This window comes from Panthera leo, chromosome D3 (assembly GCF_018350215.1).
Source record: "Panthera leo isolate Ple1 chromosome D3, P.leo_Ple1_pat1.1, whole genome shotgun sequence".
Classification (NCBI taxonomy): domain Eukaryota; kingdom Metazoa; phylum Chordata; class Mammalia; order Carnivora; family Felidae; genus Panthera; species Panthera leo.
The window spans coordinates 8,614,593-8,627,524 of record NC_056690.1 but is presented as its reverse complement, the minus strand read 5'-3'; positions in this window follow the sequence as shown (position 1 = coordinate 8,627,524).

Sequence of the window (12,932 nt, the reverse complement as noted above, 5' to 3'; positions counted from 1 at the left end):
GCAAATTCACATCAAATGGCAAATTCGTTTGTGCTGATCTTATCAATAGATGCCCTTCCTGTTAGGCTGTCTGGAAAGAGAAATTGGTCCACTAGTCAACGTTTGCCTGCTCTTGGCTGGACTGTATGACCTTGAAGTTTCAGGCGAGTTTTTATGGTGTGGCGGCGGCTCATCTAAGAGGTCTGTGCCCGTGTAACATCGCACTCAGACAGACATTCGCACATGCATACACGACGACATACACACTTGCACTTGAGAACTTCCCTTGGCAACTCCCAGTTAACACCATTCTCTCCCCACACCATGCCCAGAGCATCAAAAGTAATAAGATAAGGGGCTCCTGGGTGGCTCCGTCGGTTATGCGTCCAACTCTTGATTTCAGCTCCGGTTATGATCTCATTGTTTGTGAGATATCGAGCTCTGTGTGAGGCTACATGCTGACGGGGCAAAGCCTGCTTGGGGTTCTGCCTCTCCCTCTCTCTCTGCCCCTCCCCTGCTCTCTCAGTGTCTCAAAATAAATAACCGTTTAAAAAATAATAATAAAATAAAATACAAAGTGGGATAGGATTGATTTTGATTTAGCCAGTTCCCTGTTTAGGCGACTTCCGGGTTTTTTTTCTAAGTTGCTGGTTTTGTTTGTACTTACAAACAACATCGATATGTCCAGGCAGCGTGCAATGGTTAGGACTTTAGATACTACTTGGTTTGAGTTTCCTGTAAAGAGACTCAGAGACAAGGGCTCTACTGCAAATTACTTATCTGAGAGGTGATTCCAGGACATATGAGGAAGGGAGTAGGAGAGGGAGACAGGGAGAGGAGGGAATTTAATACAAAGGGACACTTTACCAAGCAAATTACCACCGTGGGCAGCTGGAGCTCACTCCTGCTGGGGAGGACTGGGAAGCATAGAACATACCTCAGAGTTGTCCTGGAGGCAAGGGAGCTGGGTATTTATCTTCCAGAGCAAGAACTCCTGTCAGTCATCCGTTGAGGGATGCTCCCAGAAAACGTGAACCCCCTGGCACTTCTGGTTCGCCCCCACACTTGCCGAGCCAGCCCTGGCGGACAGAGCCAAGTCCAAGTATGGGCGGTTAGGAGGTCCGGGACTCCAGGGAGGCGGGTGAGGTGACAAGGTTGCAAAATGTCCTCACTCTTGGGGTTGTGCAAGTGTGGCACGGGAGGTTTGAAGAATCAGATGGGCTTGCACAGAAAGGTGGCTGCTGAAAGGACGTCGGGGAGGCACGGACAGCGTGTCCTACAGGCTCAGCAGCCAGACTGCCTGGGTTTGAATCCCAGCTCAGCCACTCAAGGGCTACGTACTTAACTTCCCTGTGAGTCAGCTTCCACATCTGTAAACTGGGATAATTACAGTACTTACCTCGCAGGACTGTTTGGGAGGATTACACAGGATAATTCACATAAAACGCTTAGAACAGAGTTGGGCACAAAATAAGCCTCTCGTAAGTGTAATATCTGATAACGTTGCAATGAATATTCCAGCACACAGTTCCTGACATAGCTTCTTCAGAATCAAGGAAACAAGATCACCTAATAGTTAAGAAAAGGACCTTTTGAGTCAAGCAAACGAGGGTTCAAGTCCGTGATCCACCACTTACTGTGTGACTTCAGGCAAGTCACTTAACCTCTCTGGGCCTCAGAGCCCAGATGTTTAAAAGCATTACTAATGGGGCACCTGGGTGGCGCAGTTGGTTAAGCATCCGACTTTGGCCCAGGTCACGATCTTGCAATTCGTGGGTCCGATCCCCGTGTTGGGCTCTGTGCTGACAGCTCAGAGTCTGGAGCCTGCTTCCTATTCTGTGTCTCCCTCTCTCTCTGCCCCTCCCTGGCTCATGCTCTGTCTCCCTCTCTCTCCAAAATAAATAAACATTAAAATCATTACTAAAAAATAACACACCTTACCACAACTAAAAAACAATTCTAATAAATAAAAAGATGCATGCAAGGTGCTTCTGTAAGCATTGTGCCTGATTTGAAGTCAAGGGTGCGATAAATCTCAGGTGTGGTTGTTGCATGTTCAGTTTTCCATACAAGCAGGAAGTTGCTGCTGTGGAAGACACAATTCACTCAGCAATATTTACTGCACACCTGCCAGTTGCAAGACACTAAGATGGGAAGTGAGAGCTATTAGAAAGAAGTGTTAACACTCCATCTTGGCCCTTTTGGTGCACTGGAGTATCTGTGCTCCTACTTTAATAGAATCACACATTCATGCCCTTTGCTTTGTTCCTTCCTCGAACGGGCAGAGTAAACTTTCCAGCAGCCTTGAGATCTTAAGCCAATTCAGAAGAGGACAGAGGGAAAAGCCAGAAAAGCTTGGTCTCTGATGACTTTGCAGATCCCCCCACAAGCCCTGAGCTGCCCACCCGTGAACCTGGTTTTATATGAGAGACAAAGTAGTATATGCTTGAGTTTCTGTTCTATGCAGCCACAATGAATTCTATGGTACCCATCTTTGTTTGTCTTTTATTTTTTATGCTCTGGGCACATGGGGGGGGGGGGGAGGGGGGAGGAGAACTGTGTTACCTGGAGGTCACTGGAGAAAGTTCTCAAGCCTTGCAAGGAGGAGACAGTTACCAGGCTGACTCCTGATGAGTTTGGCTGTCCTGCCGGGCTCCTGGAGTCCAGCCCTCCTCTTATCTCTGTCACCTGTCAGAGGCCTCCACCCCTGTTCTGCTCTAACCCGGGTGCCTCCTGCCTTCTCTAAAAACAAGCAGCGGATACACCCGTCAATGTCAGATCACCCCTGAGGCTGCCGAAGATGAACAAGGGTTGGAACTGCCTCCCCCCCACCCCCCAACTCGGCCTTCTTCCCTCTCTTCTCTTCCCTGTGCTCACCAGCACAGACACCTGTCCATCTTCCTGCCAGGCCCATTAATTGAGCAGCTGGGCCTTTATATTCCGACTGTGGCATTTTTTTGGCAGAAGACGTCAGAAACTGCTGGACAATTTTCAGAGATAATTTTCTGACTCAGCCAAGGACAACCGGGTTAGAACTTGGGAGAAAGGAGGCCAATCACTATCTTCAAATTCGACCACCATTTACTGATCACCTCACCCACCCCCTCCCATCTTCTCACCCTTCTTTAGGGAAGGACACCTCGATTTTCTGCAGGACATCCCCCTCCTCCTACCAGCGGTTCACTTTTTCTGCGAGCTGGCAACCGCACTTCCAGTGCCCAGGACGGTCATGTGACCCAACCCTGGCCAATCAGAGCCTCACATGCCACTGGCCGCAGTGATTGCCCACCCAGTTTGGATCACTGAAAAGTCAGAGGAAGACTTTGGTTCCATCTGTTGACTGAGAGTTGGCTCCCTTCTCAACTGGTCTTGAACTTGTGAGAGTGGGAGCTGGTAGCAGCCATCTTTCCACCCACTGGGCAGCATCTGATGAAGGGAGTGGAGTCAGCACAAAAGGAAGGTAAACTGAGTGCATAGATGAGAGTGCGTGGATGAGATGGAGACCAGCCCTGTTAGCATCATTTGAGCTCCTGGATCAAGCCACATATGAATGTTTTCTTTTTCTTTTCTTTTTTTAACGTTTTATTTATTTTATCTTTTGAGACAGCGTGAGCAGGAAAGGGGCAGAGAGAGAGAGGGAGACACAGAATCCAAAGCAGGCTTCAGGCTCTGAGCTATCAGCACAGAGCCCGATGTGGGGCTTGAGCCCACTAATGTGAGATCATGACCTGATCTGAAGTCGGTCGCTCAACCGACTGAGCCACCCAGGCCTCTCCTGAATGTTTTTTAATTATGCGTGCACTCTTCATTCATGTAAGCATTTAACTTTTTTGCTTAAGCCACTTGACTTGGGTTTTTGGATTCTTCAAATAAAAGTCCCAATTGTCTATCCCCCTTCCCTCATTACATCACTCTATAACATTCTATATCGTTTACTTATCTTGTCTATTGTCCCCAACCTTCCCCCAAGTGCTGCATAAAGGTAATAATTTATATCTTTTTGGAATGGGGAAGGGGTTCTGTTTTGCTTACTGCCATAGCCCTAGAATCCAAAACAGTGCTTGGCACATAGAAGATGCCCAATAAATATTTTTTTGAAGTTTTATTATTTATTTATTTATTTATTTATTTATTTATTTTGAGATTGAGAGAGAGAGAGAGAGGACGAGCAGGAGAGGCACAGAGAGAGAGAGAGAGAGAGAGAGAGAGAGTTCCAAGCAGTCTCCGCACTGTCAGTACAGAGCCCAATGTGGGCCCTGAACTCACAGACTGTGAGATCAAGACCTGAGCCAAAGTCAAGGGTCAGATGCTTAACCAACTCAGCCACGAGGGGCCCCAATAAATATTTTCTAACTTTTTAAAAAATTTACTTATTTATTTTAAGAGAGAAAGGGAGCAGGGGAGGGGCAGAGAGAGAGGGAGGGAGAGAATCTCAAGCAGGCTCCAAGCTGTTAGCACAGAGCCTGATGTGGGGCTCAAACTGACCAACTATGAGATCATGACCTGAGCGAAACCAAGGGTTAGATGCTTAACCAACTCAGCCACCCAGGTGTCTCTAAAGAGATTTTTTTCTAATGCGTTATTTCTTTTTTGAGGGGGGAAGGGGCAGAGAGAGAGGGGGACAGAGGATCTGAATCAGACTCTACCCTGACAGGCTAACAGCAGTGAGCCCGAGGTGGGGCTCAAACTTACAAACTGCAAAATCATGACCTTAGCTGAAGTCAGACACTCGACCGACTGGGCCACCCGGGCGCCCCTTAAATATTTATTTTTGAATAAAGAATGAAGAGTCCTGAATAGTCCTAAATAGGAGATATCATATATATATAACCTCATTTGGACCTTGTTCCCATTTTTCAGATAAGGAAAACTGAGGCTGAGAAGTTTAATGTGTCCAGAGTGACTGGCCTAATTAATGGACAATCTAATATTTACACCAAATCTTTCTGGCTCAAAGTCCACTACTCTTACATTATTGCACTGAACTTCCTTTTATCTTTCTGAAACAACATAGTTATCGTGACAGCTACCCTTTACTGAACTCTTGCTGCTTCCAGGCAAACTCTGAACCCTCTGCATGAATTGTCTTACTGAATCTAACTCTCCACTCTCCACCAAAGCATGTGCCAGTATTATCCCAGTTTACAGATAAAGAAACAGAGGTTCATAAATGAGATTAGAGCTCTAATAAGACATCCCACAGAGCTCCGTCAACCCTTATGCTATGTGAGGACACAGCAAGGAAACAGCCACCTGTGAACCAGGAAGCAGGCTCTCACCAGACACCCAACCTGCTGACACCTTGATCTTGAACTTCCTGGCCTCCAGATTGATGAGAAATATTTATTTGTTGTCTATATGTCAGTCAGTCCATGATATTTTTGTTCTAGTAGCCCAACTGGACTAAGATACTTGTTTACCTAGTCAGAATAGTAGATCAAAAGACCGAAATTTAGGCATAGCAAATACAATAAAAGTATCGGGTATGTCAAAGGCCAGTGTTTTCCGAATTTCTTCACAATGTTTGCCATATCTTTATGCCCTCTGGACTATTACATATCGAGCATATTTAATCAACTTGCAAGTTTTGTATTGAAAATCTATTTTAAAGCTGTTTGTTTGTTTGCTTGTTTGTTTGAGAGAGAGAGAAAGGGGAGGGGCGCCTGGGTGGCTCAACTGGTTAAGTGTCTGGCTCAGGTCATGATTTCGCAGTTTGTGAAATCAAGCCCCGTGTCAGTCTCTGGGCTGACAGCTCAGAGTCTGCTTGGGATTCTCTCCCCACTCCTCTCTCTTTCTGCCCCTCCACTGTTCATGCTTCTCCTCTCTCTCTCTCTCTCTCTCTCTCTCAATAAATAAATATTTTAAAAAAGAAAGATTTCATAAATGGAAATCCAGTGTCACTCATCATAAACAGAAGATAACTGTACATATAGTTAGAAGACAAAACAATTTCCTTAAGTTCTAATAGAATATTTTCACTCATAAGGACTGGACTTGAGGTCTAATTTGTCGTTATTAAAAAGAGATTATCGGGGCACCTGGGTGGCTTAATCGGTTAAGTGTCGGACTTCAGCTTAGGTCATGATCTCGCGGTCTGTGAGTTCCAGCCCCGCCTCGGGCTCTGTGCTGACAGCTCAGAGCCTGGAGCCTGCTTCAGATTCTGTCTCCCTCTCTCGCTGCCTCTCCCCATCCTCTCTCTCTCTTTCAAAAATAAACATTAAAAAAAAAAAGATTATCAGGGTTAGGACACTGTTAAAGACTTATAAGCACCAATGGAGACCTTCTCCTTAAGATAATTGTTTCTAATTAAAATTTGAAATTAAAACTCATTCCAATAAACCAGGGGTTGTCAGCAAAGGCCATGGTTCTGGCACATGCTTTTGCAAATAAAGTTTTATTGGCAACACCCATTCATTTATATATTGTCTGTGACTGCTTTTGTTACCATGGCAGAGTTGCGTAGTTGTGACAGAGACTGGCCCAGAAAGTCAAAAATACGTACTATCTAGCCTTTTATAGAGAAAGTTTGCCAACCCTTACTCTAAATCAGGTCACATTCAAATTCTGCGGTGTGGAATTTTATCACCTTTTAGAAGAAGCATCTCCTTTTAACAAAAAGCCCAAAGCAATCTGAAAACATCAAATGCCAGCCGGTTTGCGTCAAATACAAAATCCCTCCCAGCTTTCTGAAGGCAACATGCCAGAAATGTCTCCCCCATCCTGAGTGAGGAGGTAGAAAGAGTGGTCAGTGCCCCTTGTTTCCTGGGGGCTCGCTGGGTGGCAGAATTATGTGTGGTTTTATTCTTTCCACTTTTCTGTATTTTCCAAATATTTACCCTGCTGTGTTAGTTTCCTCAGGCTGCCATAGCAAAGTACCAGCGACTGCGTGGCTTAAACAACAGACGTTCATTTTCTCACAGTTCTGAGGCCCAGAAGATCAAGCTCAAGGTGTCTGTGGGGTTGGTTTCTTTGGCTTATAGATGGCCGTCTTCTCTCTGTGTCTTCTCCAAGTCTTCCCTCTGCACCCATCTGTGTCCAAATCTCCTCCTCCTCTTCTTTTTTTTTTTTTAATGTTTGTTTATTTTTGAGAGAGAGAGGGAAAGAGTGCAGGCGGGGGAGGGGCAGAGAGAGAGGGAGACACAGAATCTGAAGCAGGCTCCGGGCTCCCAGCTGTCAGCAAAGAGCCCGTCGCGAGGCTCGAAACCACAAACCGTGAGATCATGACCAGAGCTGAAATCAAGAGTCGGACGCTTAGCCACCTGAGCCACCCAGGTGCTCCGATTTTGTTTTTGAACATCGCTACTAAACAAACAAAAACCAGAGAAAGAATATGGGTGGTGGTTTTAATTTGTCATTTTGTTGCTGATATTGTAATGCTGATTTGGGGCTTTGGAAAATAAAATCAGTAAAGAGCCATTTGTCCCCTAGTCCCATTCCTACCATCAAAATAAACAAGGTTTACAAGCCCCCAAATAGCCCTTCGGTGCTCTCCTTTCCTTAGCCTGTAAAGCAGCGAGGCCAGAGTACCCCAGACCCCAGGGATCGCTTTCTTATCCTGCAGTGATGGACACTTCAGGGCGAGGCAGAGGCCTGCTTCACTCCATGGGATGCACCACAGATGGCCGCTGCTCCTCACTGTCCCCACATGCTGTCCCCTAGGCCTCACCCGCACCTGTGACAAGTGGTAAATAGCAACCTTCCAATGCACACCCACTCAGAGCCAAGTGCAGTGTTAAGCACTCACCTATATCATTTCACTGATTCCTGCCCCCAACTATTATTATCCCCATTTTGCAACTATAATGTTAGTAGTTTCCATTCATTTGTGTATTCAACAGATTTTTAGTGAGCACCTGGTGTATGCCAGGCACTGGGAAATCAGCAGTGAACCAAGCAGACAAAAACCCCTGCAGACAGAAACAGCGACCAAAAATAAGCAGACAAAGACATAATACAATGACAGATGATGAAGAGTGACATGGAGAAAAATAGAGCTAGGTAAGGGGAGAAACAAGATGGAAGGGTTGGCGAAGGAGGGCAATTTGGGGCAGGGTGATTAGAAAAGGTCTCTCTGACAGGGTGACAGCTGAGCAGAGACTTGCATGGAGCGAGGGAACAATCATCTGGGGGGGGGGGGGGGAAGCATTTCTGTCTAAGGAACAGCTCTAAGACGGGAACATGCTTGAGATGTCTGAGGCATCGCAAGGAGGCCAGAAGGTCTGCCGATGGCAAGGGGGAAGGTGGCGGGGACCTAGGCTGGAGATGTGACGGAGAGCACGGAGGCAAGAGATGATAGTGGCTTGGGCTTGAATCTGGGATGTGCTTGCATTTGCTGATGGATGAGGAGTGGGAAGTGTGAGCAAAACAGAGACGTCAATAATGAGGTTTATCGTGGCTGTTGTGTTCTGGTTGTTTATTGCTGTATAACAAAACACCCTGAAACATAGTGGCTTAAAACAATCACGCGATCATTTATTCAGCTCACACATCCTCAATTTGGGCAGCGTTCCATGAGGACAGCTCCTCTCTGCTCTACTTGGCATCAACCGGGGGGAGGGGGGAGCTCAGAGGGCCACTTGGATGCTGGAATCATCTGAAAACCCTTCACCCACATGCGTGATGGTTGGTGCTGGCCGTTCACTGGGACCTCACCTGGGGCTGTGGCCAGAACACCTACTCGGGCCCTCCGCATGTGGCCTGGCTTCCTCACAGCACAGTGGCAGTCTTCCCAAAACAGGTGTCCCAAGAGAAAGAGAGAGTCATGGGAAGCCCTACCACCTTTTTCTCCCCAGCTTGACTGAGATATTATTGAGATATAACATACAAAAGTTTAAGGTGGAGAAGTGATGATTAGATACGTGTATATATTGCAACATGATGACCACAATCAGGTTAGTTACCGCCTCTATCCCCTCACATAATTGTGTGTGTGTGTGTATAGTGATAATATTAAAGACCTACTCTCTTAGCAACTTTCAAGGATACAATACAGCATTGTTAACCGTACCCACCATGCTGTGTGTTCAATGCCCGGATCTGATTTATCTCAGAGCTGGGTGTTCGTGCTCTTTGACCAACATCTCCCACTTCCCCCACTCCCCCCAGCCCCAGGCAATCACCATTCTACTCTCTCTGTGTTCCACTTTTTTAGATTCAGCATGTAAATGAGAACATACAGTCTTTGTCCTTCTCTGTCTGACTTATTTCAGGCCAAGAGACAGCGAGATGGACTCTCCTACCTTCTGAGACACGGCCTTGGGAGCCGCGTAGCGACTTCTGATGTGGTCATGGTCACACCCAGACTCAAGGGGCCGGAACCTGGATTCCATCTCTTGGTAGGGGAGTGGTAAGGTTCTAGAAGAGCAAGTGGGACTGAAAATATTGTCATGGCCAATTTTGGAAAATACAGCCCATCATGTTGTGTTTCAGGTGCCATGAGATGCAGCCCACATACATAATTTCATCCAATCTGGCACTATTCTCACTTCACAGATGACACAACTGAGGCTCAGAGATGTCACTTGCCCGAGGTCACCCAGCTACTAAGGGGACAGACTGGGGTTTGACTCTAGGTAATAGGCAAGCACCAGCTAGGCCGACTTTGGAGTGGCAGGGAAGAGCCTTTGGAGGGGAACTCAGGGACAGTGTGGCCAACTGTGTTGGGGAACTGGCTGTGTTGCACCTCCTTACAGCCCTTCTGGCCTCCCCAAGGTTAGCCTTTGTTTCCCAAATGGCTCTGAGGCCACAGTGTTCCTCTAATTACAGGGCTGTGGTGTGGGAGGAGATAAGCTTGGAACACACAAAGGCAGAAAAGACAATTTGCTCTGGGGCAGGCCCTGGGAGCCTGCTCTGGCTTGGCTCTGGAGGGCCCCAAAATCTGGACAGAGCTTCCTGGCCAGGCTGGGTGGAGGCCAACGTGTGGGCAGATGGAAAGGCTAGCGGAAAGCACTTATTCCAGAAACCATCAATGTGTGGCTCAGCTTCTCAGCAAGGGAGCTAGAGGGCCAGGCATACCAGGCCACACAAATTCGAGATCCACAGAAGGCTCTCTAAGCTAAGCCAGCAGCCCCTTAACTGCAGTCGATATTTTTTAGGAGAAGAAGCCAGGTTGGTGCTGAAACCAACACGGTCTCTCGGGAGCACTGGTTTCTTTGCCCAGGGCCCCATCTTCAACTCCCACAATGGGCTGCGTCCAGTGGTTTTCCAGCATGCTGGCAAGGAAGCGTTGGCTTGTTGCTGGACCTGGGGTTGGACACCAGAAAAATTGCCAGAATAATATGAGGGGGAGGGGATGTCACAGAGTTTATTATGATTTTTGTTCTTTGCATTTCCTTTTTCCTTAAAAAAAATTTTTTTTTTTTTAGTGTTTATTTTCTAGACAGAGACAGACAGAACATGAGCGAGGGAGGGGCAGAGAGAGAGGGAGACACAGACTCCGAAGCAGGCTCCAGGCTCCGAGCTGTCAGCACAGAGCCTGATGTGGGGCTCGAGTCCATGAACTGCCAGATTATGACCCGAGCTGAAGTCGGACGCATCTGAGCCACCCAGATGCCCCTCTTTTTCTTTCTTAAAAGCTTTCTCAGGAGCCGAAGTCAGACATCCAACCGACTGAGCCACCCAGGCAGGCAACCCTGTTTGTTTTTGTTTGTTTGTTTGTTTTAAAAAAGATTTAGTGATCAGGGAATTATGAAGTAACTGCAGTTCAGTCGGTTGGGTGTCTGACTTCGGCTCAGGTCATGATCTCATGGTTTGTGGGTTCAAGGCCCGCGACAGGCTCTGTGCTGACAGCTGGAGCCTGGAGCCTACTTCGGATTCTGTGTCTCCCTCCCTCTCTGCCCCTCCCCCACTTGTGCTCTATCTCTCTCTGTCTCTCAAAAATAAGTAAATGTTACCAAAAAAAAGTTTTTTTTTAACTATCTCAAATTGTATATTTATTTTTGGGGTGCCTGAGTGGGTTAGTTGGTGAAGCGTCCGACTCTTGATCTCAGCTCAGGTCTTAATCTCAGGGTCGTGAATCCAAGTCTAATGGGGGGCTCCGTGCTGGGCATGAAGCCTACTTATAAATAAATAAATAAATAAATAAATAAATTTTTTAATGAACCATCTCAGGCATTTAAAAAATGATATTAAGTCCCCAGACTGGAAACAACCCAGGTGCCTCCCAACAGGTGAATGGATAAACATATTCTTATCTATTCATACTAGGGATACTACTCAGAACTAAAAAGAAATGGACTATTGACACACACAACATGTATGAACCTTAAAACCATTATGCCGAGTGAAAGAAACCAGCCACAAAAAGAGCTCATTCTGTGTGATCCCGTTCAGCTGAAATGCTAGAAAAGATAAATCTAATCTATATGGTAGAAAGCAAATCAGTCCTTGCCAGGAACCGGAGTTCGGGGGTGGAGGCAGATTGACTACAAAAGGACATGGAGAAAATTTCAGGGGCAATGGAAATATTTTATATCTTACTGGGTGGTGGTTACATGGGTGTATTCACCGGTCAAAATTCATGGAACTATACACTTAAGAATGGGTGCATTTTACTGTACATAAGTTGTCCCTAAATGAAGTTGATTTTAAACAGTAATATATAAAAAAATAAAATAAACACAGTAATATAACAAGCCCCCATGTACCATCTTCCCATTTAGGAAAGAAAACATTAGAGAGAAAATTGCACCCAACGTGGGCCCATCCCCAATTCCTTCCTTTCTCCTTTCCTCCTAAATATGACGCGTTTCATGAGTGGGTCTTTATGGTTTTACTACATGGTAACACTTTCCTGAATATATGTATCTTTATCATGTATCTTTACCACATCGTGTTGTAAATTCCTAAACCACTGTTTTCAAACTGCAGGTTGCAACCCTTTAGTAGATTGTAAAATCAATTCAGCATTTTAAAAATTAGGATAGGCTAGGATAAGACAGGATTAAAAATAATAAGAGTGTATCATATGTACTAAGGCAAGTATTATTGTCTTGTGAAACTTTTCTTCCGGTTTTACATCTGTGTGTATGTGTACTGGATTGGGTCATAAAATACCTTTCTTATAGCACAATGTGGCCCCCCCAAAAAGTTTGAAAAACACTGTCCTAAATGTACAATATCGTTTTGTCATTTTATTTTTTTTTTAATGTTTATTTTTGAGCAGAGAAGGGGGTGGGGGTGGGGGAGAGACAGAGAGACAGAGTGCGAGCCGGGGAGGGGCAGAGAGAAGGGTAGACACAGAATCAGAAGCAGACTCCAGGCTGTGAGCTGTCAGCACAGAGCCCGACGCGGGGCTTGAACTCACGAACCGTCTGATCATGACCTGAGCTGAAGTAGGACGCTCAACCGACTGGGCCACCCAGGCGCCCCAGTTTTGTCATTTTAAACTTTTGTGTAAATAGTAGCCTAATCCTACCCCAACTGGCTTTCGCTCACTTGACATTACTTTCCAAATAGATCCATGTTGATCCATGTAGCTTGCTTTCATTCATTTCCACCACTGCATAAACATGCCCAAGTTATTTCTCCCCCCCTCCCAGTATTGGATTTTCTCTCTTTTGCCAAATGGGACATTTAAAAAATAGCTATCTGTCACTGTCACCATTTCATACTGGGAAGGACATTTCATACTGGGAAGGACATTCTAATATAAATAAAGTTGGAAAGCCCTATACTCCGAATCAAAGGCAATCTTTTAAATGGAAGAAATCTGGCTTTATGAAAATACATTCCATTTGCCCTGGAGTCAAGATTATTGTTTTTCTTCCTTGTTGACTGTTAGTTTGCACATTGTAAACTGGTAAAAACATAGTCACCTACATACACAACCATCTTGGGCTAGCTACTTCTGGGGAGAGGAAGAAGGATTGAGAAGAATGGAGAAGGGGTTCCAAAGGAGTCTCAACTGTAATGTTTCGTTTCTTTTGTTACCTAAAAACAAGTCCAAATCAAAA